Source organism: Pinus tabuliformis, chromosome Q (genome assembly GCF_031772625.1).
Source record: "Pinus tabuliformis cultivar Carrire ecotype Pingquan chromosome Q, CPIR1, whole genome shotgun sequence".
NCBI lineage: Eukaryota > Viridiplantae > Streptophyta > Pinopsida > Pinales > Pinaceae > Pinus > Pinus tabuliformis.
Genome location: NC_142296.1, coordinates 1224371292 through 1224379080, shown reverse-complemented (window position 1 = coordinate 1224379080; position 7789 = coordinate 1224371292). Strand labels below are relative to the sequence as shown.

The 7789-nt window shown below is 32.7% G+C and overlaps 1 pseudogene; it reads left to right on the top strand.

Annotated features, from left to right (window-relative positions):
* The first annotated feature begins 1959 nt into the window (after positions 1-1959).
* On the top strand, positions 1960-3657 carry LOC149224197 (peptide-N4-(N-acetyl-beta-glucosaminyl)asparagine amidase A pseudogene; annotated as a pseudogene).
* Positions 3658-7789: the final 4132 nt, after the last annotated feature.

Below are 7789 nucleotides of genomic sequence, written 5' to 3'. Positions count from 1 at the left end.
CACTTGAGACAATAAGTATTTTTATTTCAATTTATATATGCTAGAATAGATCCATTTTAACTCAGGTTATATAAGTGTTTTTTATTATTTAAAGTTTGGCATTGACAACTTTACATCATTGTCATGTCTAAGAATAACACCCAAACATGGTGGGGAGAACTAAACCAATGCTTTAACATTTGAGAGTGCCTTAATAATTAGCCCAATCACCATTTATCCAAGACCTTGTGGATGGTCTAGGCTAGCTTTTCATAATATTAATTATATTATATAAATCTCATATATATATATATATATATATATATATATATATTCTTATTTATTTTATTATATATATATATATATATATATATATATATATATATATATATATATTTTTGTTTTACATGTTTTATAATTATTTCAATTTAATGTGATATGCATGGTATGGATGATATAGATATAAATAGATAAATAAATAAATAAGAAAATTTAAGATTTAATGTAAATGTTGAATTTTTATAGGTTTATTAATTAAATTTAAATATAAATTTATGAAATATAATAGCTGTGAACTGAATCATTATTTTAATTTATGAAGTGAAATGAATTTTAATGTAAAAATATTATTTATATTATATATATTTGACATTTTTATATTTAAAAATAATTTTATTTTTAATTATGCAATTATTAATTAAATTTATTAAGTTTTTATATGATTATTTATCACTTTCTTTGAAATATAATAGTTATGAATATGAATTATTTTTTGTTAAATTAATATATATATATATATATATATATGAATGATGTCTTTTAAAAAAATGTTTATAAGTTTTCTAATAAAAATAAAATAGAGTGATTTACTAATTCTATTACTTTTTACTTAAAATAATGTTATTATTGCTATTATTAAGGTGAAATTTAAATATTCTACATATATCTCTCTGTACTAAATGAGTCAACATAATAATTACTATAAAACAACTTTTATACCACTATTCCCCAAAAAAACAAATTTTAAAAAATACATCAATAAAATTATAGTTTCTTATCATTAAATATTTTAAAAATTTAAACCCTACTTATAATAATGTAAAAATATTAAAATAGAGAGGTTTGATAATGCTTAACACAATTTTGAAAAAAAAATGAAAAAAAAAAAAACTGGGTGGTGTACTTTCATAGTGTAACCAAGTTTCAAAATGAAGTCTTAACCAAAGCAGAGCATTCAATTTTAAGACATACTCCCACTGAAAACAAATTTTAAAATTATGGATTAATAAAATTATGGTTTCTTATCATTAAATATGTTAAAAATTTAGACTCTACTCATTGTAATGTAAAAGTATTACAATACAGCGTTTTTGTCCAATTGAACACAATTTGGAAAGAAAAATGAAAAAAAGAAACTGTGCGCTGTACTTTTATAGTGTAACCAAAGTATGTAATGTGTAAAAATATGAATGTTACCTTAAGTGAAGATATTCTCACGTCGAGGAACGTCAGCGGTCTTTCCAAATTCCTACGTCGAGGAACATCAGCGGTCTTTCCAAATTCCTAAATTGGTAATGTTTTCGAAGCAAAAATCCAGTGGCCTTATCTCCGCGTATCCGGTGGAAGAAAAAGCCGGGGTGCTCGTTTTGGCAAAACGCCAGGATTTTCTGGACGCCACGTTTTGGCAAAACGCCAGGATTTTCTGGACGCCATGCACCGTCAGAGTACGCTCGCCTTGCTGTTTCTATTATAAAGCACTGGTCAATCCATCTTCCACCATACACCCCCATTGATGTTGGTACTTCGAAAAACCAAGTCTATGCCTGTTTCCGCCGATAAACCCTCATCACCGCACTGCCTCAACCGAGAGAACCTCATTCCCAGGAGGTAACGATTAGCGGTGACCTTTCTATTATAAAGCTCTGGGCAAGGAACAGAGGTTGATCAGTAGACTGTGTTGAATTCTGCATTTGAATTTAGATGGAGATCCATTGGCGGATGCTGGTGATGTTACTGCTGGTCACTTCAACTCTTGCCATCATTGACGGACGGAGGCCAAGGGAGGTCTCTACTACATTGGCTCGACCACCCAGAGACCGGGTAAATCTGTCTCCCTTCCAAGGCAATGCTGAGGAATTTTTTGAGGTTACAAAACCCATCGAGGTTCCCCACGAGAATCCATGCTCTGTCCAACTGTTAGACCACGATTTTGGGTACACGTATAATTATCCTCCAGTTATAGGAAAGTATACGCCACCCCCAAACTGTCAGAGGAATTGGACGAAAGTGGTGATGGAGTGGAAGGCAACGTCTGATGGGTTTCAGTATGACCGTATTGCGGGGGTGTGGTTGAGTGAAGTGGAGATCCTGCGCACTTGTACAGCAGAACCCGGTGGGGAACTGATTGAATGGATCATTCAGAAGGATATCACTAAATATTCTTCATTGTTAGATAAGCCTCAAATCCTTGAAGTGCAGCTTGATAACGTAGTTGATATGGCTTATACTGGGGTTTATCATGTCAATATAACATTTAATTTTTATGGAGATTCTGGGAATAACGGGTTAGATAACACAGGGTTTGCAGATCTGATTCTGCCTATTTCGCTTCCTAGTTCTCATATTGGGGGATCCTGGTTTCAGATAGAAAATTCGTCTGATGTGCAGTCGAAGTCGTTGCAACTACCACCTAACGCTTACAAGGCCGTTTTGGAGATTTTTGCTTCATTCCATCAAAGTGATGAGTTTTGGTACAACAATCCCCCCAATGTGTATATTGAGGCAAATAATTTGACTAGACCTGGTAATGGGCCCTTTAGAGAATTGGTGGCCTTTATCGATGGGGTCCTTGTAGGTGCTGTGTGTCCTTTTCCTGTGATTTATACAGGAGGGATTGACCCACATTTCTGGGATCCTTTGGTTGGTATTGGGACATTTGATCTGCCTAGTTATGAGATTGAGGTTACACCTTTTTTGGGGGAACTGTTGGATGGAAAAGAGCATACATTCGGTTTCGGCGTGACCAATGCTTTGGATGTTTGGTTTATAGATGCTAATTTGCACCTGTGGCTTGATGGGAACTCTAGCAGTGCAATCATAGGGCAATTGATTGGGCATGAGGAGCCTAAGTTGGAGTTGTCATTGGTGTCAAACTTCAAAGGGCTGAATGGATCATTTCACACATTTGGGAATAGGAGGATCTCTTCCTCTGGCTGGGTACAATCCTCTCATGGCAAGCTCATTACCAATACTTCGCAAGAGTTCACGTATGATAATTTAATGACTTTTCAAGCACTTGGAGAGCGAGAGATTGTGAACCAAATGATAGCAACCAATAGTAAGGTTATTGTAGAGGCAGCCACAGGAATAGAATTATCCTCTCAAGTTAATGACTTTTTCGCCTTATATTTAGATTTCAATGTTCCTATGGCTGTAAATAATATTTCAAATGTGCTTAATAAAAATGTCTCCCTTGTTGACTCTAGTGGAACGTTCTTCAGCTCTCTGAATAATAATCAAAATGCAGAAGGAGATGATACGATCACCGGAGATGATACGACCCAACAGACTTACAATTATCAAAGCACTCAAGGTTGCTATTCCAGGCAAGTTAAAGTAATCAACTCAGCGGTTATTTCAGACTCAACAGAGACTTTGTGTGGCAACACATCCAAGTGAGAAATAGTTTGTTTCTTCCAACTTCATGCCACGGGCAAAATAGTTTCCTTTTCTTCTACTATTTTATTTATGGACAAATGGGAATTGATTGTCATAGTTTTCTTCGGCGAACAGTTTTTTTTAACATTAACTTACATTTCATCCATCGTATAATATGTTAAGATCACTTTATTACTATGAGAATAGAGGAAGCAGAAACATTGAATAATATTGACTCTTGGTATTTACATTTTATGCTTTTGTCACTAAGACCAGGGGATGAAACTCATACTATAAAGATTTTAACTTTGAATGAATATCATAATTCAAAGAGGTCATGCCTCATAACGTTGATAGTAATGTTCAACATCTACGTAATATTTACTTTATTAATTTCCACGTGTTTTATGGAGTACTTATTCTAGTGGATAAAACCGACACTACAAAGATTTTAGCATCATAATTCAAAGAGTTCATGACTCATAACGATGATAGTACAAATTCATGGTAATGTTCAACATCTACCAATGCTTAATTTATTAATTTCCTAGAGTAATTATTACACAAGAAGGTTATGGTTGGTTATTAGGTTAGTCATTATAATTTAGAGTTTTTACACATTTTTTATGGTTGGTTTTAGGAGTTTGGCGTGAACATTATAATTCAAAGAGTTCATGATTCATAATGATGATACTACAAATTCAGGGTAGTGTTTAATATCTATTTAATGTTTAATTTATTAATTTCTATTTGTTTTATGGAGTAATTATTGTACAAGAAGGTTATGGTTCGTTAGTATATTAGTATTATAATGCAGAGTTTTTATTTTTATTTTTAGTTTTAGGAGTTTGGCATATTTTAGGTGGTTGATATAATTTTTTCAAATAAAATTAGTTGATATAATTTTTCCAAATAAGATTAGTTGGAGGGTTGAGAGAATTTCTTCACTTGTTTTTCTTAGAGAGTAGTTGTTTTTCTTAGAGAGTAGTATGATATGTTTTTATAAAAATATGTGTCATAAATAGATCAAGAAAAATTGATTAAATTCAAGTTCATTGAATTTCATTTTTCAGAAAATTTATTAGATGATGTTTGCAAATATCTAGTATGTCAACTACAAACACTAATAATTTCATGATTTTTCTCAAAAACTTTATTTATTTTTGTTTCATGTTTATTATAAGGAATGTCCTGTGATATTGTCAAATCTGACCACAACTGAGAAATTAATATGCATTACTGTCAAACTCTACAACCAGGGAGAGACCAATACTTGCTACATTGGATTTGGGAGGATTTTGGGAGTAGTGTTGTTAATTTACATAAAACACGACTTTTTATATAATTTTTTTAAATAATATTTTTCATTTTTATTAATGTTTTATTTATATCATACACATTTAAATTATATAATTTTGGGATTTGAATCTTGATTTCATGGTTTACATAATATTTCATAACATATTGACTCCCAATTGAGTGTCTTGATAGGCTATATTTATAAACTGAGTAACTTTGTTAACTAAACAAAGTATATTAAATTCAAAGTTCAAATTATTTCATTATATAGGTGAATTCCTTCAATGAGGTTCTCAAATCTAAAGCCAGACATGAACACTAATAATTTCAAGAAATTTCTCTAAAATTCAGTTGAAGTTCATTATGAAATCAGAGGAAATTCAAAGAAGTTGGACAAAAAATAAAAACCAAAAGGCTAAAACCTACTAGCTTTAAAGAAAATGCAAGTATTGTTTTTGAATGCCAAACTTGACAACTAGGGAAAGATTGATACATGTATGTTGTTTTTGAATGCCAAACTTGACAACGAGGGAGACTTATATAGATTATATTCACTTTGTAAATATGTTGCAAGTCATGTTGTTTAATTTCTATTTGTATATCTTTATTTCCACAATTTTGATATCTTAAGTTCTTATTTATACCATCCATATTTAAATTATATATTTATAAACAGTTATAATAGAAATGTAATATTTCAATTAAATATAAAAGTTAAATATATAAAATAACCCTAGGTAAATTCAAAGTTTAATTTAATCTTCATATATATATATATAGATAGTGTAGTCTAATTTATAGACAAAATAGTCTTACAATACAATTTCATGTAAAAATGTGATTTTTTTTGTTGCTTAAAATACATTTTTGAATGCATAAACTAATCCAGTATTCTAAAAAAATCTAGGAAATTTTTACTTCATTTCATCTAAATGATAAGTTCTGATGAGGCAAATAATTTGACTAGAGTTGGTAGTGGTAATGATAATGGGCCTTTTAGAGAAGCAATGACATTTATCAATGGGTCCTTGTAGGTGTTGTGTTGCCTTTTCCTATGATGTATACAGGAGGGATTGATCCACTATTATGGCAGCCTATTGTTGGTATTGGGTCATTTGATCTACCTAGCTATGAGATTCAGGTTACACTTTTTTTTTTTGGAAAACTGTTAGAGAGAAAAGAACACACATTTGGTTTCGGCGTGACCAATGCTCTGGATGTTCGGTTTATAAATGCGAATTTTCACATGTGGCTTGATGAGAAGTCTAGCAAAGGGAAATTCAGACATGAGGAGCCAATGTTTGAGTTGTCTCAAAATGCAGGGGGGACATTATGACCATCGACACCAAATAAATGTACAATCATCAAAGCACTCAAGGCTGCTATTCTAGGGAGATTAACGTAATCAACTCAGTGATTACTTCACACTCAATAGACACTTCACGTGGCAACATCTTCTAATCTTGCAAGAGATGGTTTGTTTCTCTAACTTCATGCCATGTACAAAATAGTTTCCTTTTTTTCTACTATATTATTCATGGGAAGATGGTAATTGATTGCCATAATTTTCTTTGGCAACAATTTTCTTTGCAATTTGAACTTACATCCCATCCATCATATAATATGTTAATATCACTTTATTAGTCTCTGTCGTCTCGACATGGAACTATAGTAATCAAAAACAATGAAATTAATATTAGTTGAGTTGTTTTCTAGCACCTATTCAATGAATTTAATCAAATTTTTTAAGAAAATAGTGATTTACCGTCTTATTTAGCCTCTTCCTGAGGGAGAGAGGCTGAAAGCATATATTATCTTTGCTTTGTGTGGTTCATTTTTCATTGTTGTTGTCTAATGCTAACATTAGTCTACCCATATGAAATGCTAGCTCTCGGTTATTGTCTATGCGGGAATTGGTACATCCTTCCTACTGTGGCTGATAGGCTTTCTTTGGGCATTTATTAGTCTTTGAAGTTGCCAGCAACAATGTCTTTGAAGTTGCCACATGTTGTTGCTTTGAAGTTACCACCTGTTGCTGTTGTGTCTACTGTGGTGATGTATCATATTGTTGTGGTGTCTACGGAACAAAAGTTGAACTGGCATTGGCATTGGCATTGTTGCATGTTGTTGTGTTGTCTACAAGTTAAACTAGCATTGGCATTGGGGTTGTTGCATGTTGTTGTGGCGTCTACGGAACATAAATTGAACTGAAGTTGGAGAGAACACAAGAAGATCATAGTTGTGTAGCTGGATAGAACAGGAGGATCATAACTGTGTGTTTTCTAGGATGTGCATAAACCCTACACACACTAGCATGGCTGCTTTGTTGCCTTTGTTCCTCATGCAACATGTTACTTGGTTTGCTGCCTTTGTGCCTCCTGCTACTCCATATAATTTGGTCTCAGTGAAAATCTATACTTGTTTCCCATGAAGCTTTGCTCTTTGCATTTATAGTTGTTTCCCATGAAGCTATTCTCTCAAATTGTTCTTAGATCAATGGTCGAATAAAGCATTTTAGTTAACCCCTAACACTACCACCTGGTCTTGAATTGTGCTTGGATCAATGGCAGAATAAAGCGTTTTAGCTAGCCCCCTAAGACGACCACCTGGTATGCTACTGATGATGGAGGATTTGGAACTGCTGCTTTATATGCGGGGTAAAAAAATTCAACTAGTGAAACAACTTCTTTTACCTCTATCCCTGTTTCTTATTATGGGTAAGTTTGGTCAGCTATCCCTGCTAATGGATATGCTCCATATACGGAATTCAAAGTGTTGGCTACTCTTTCAGTGTTGTCGTGCATGAATTAACCTCTCTCAGTCGGGTTGCTATAAAAGATAACATAAGAAGGCC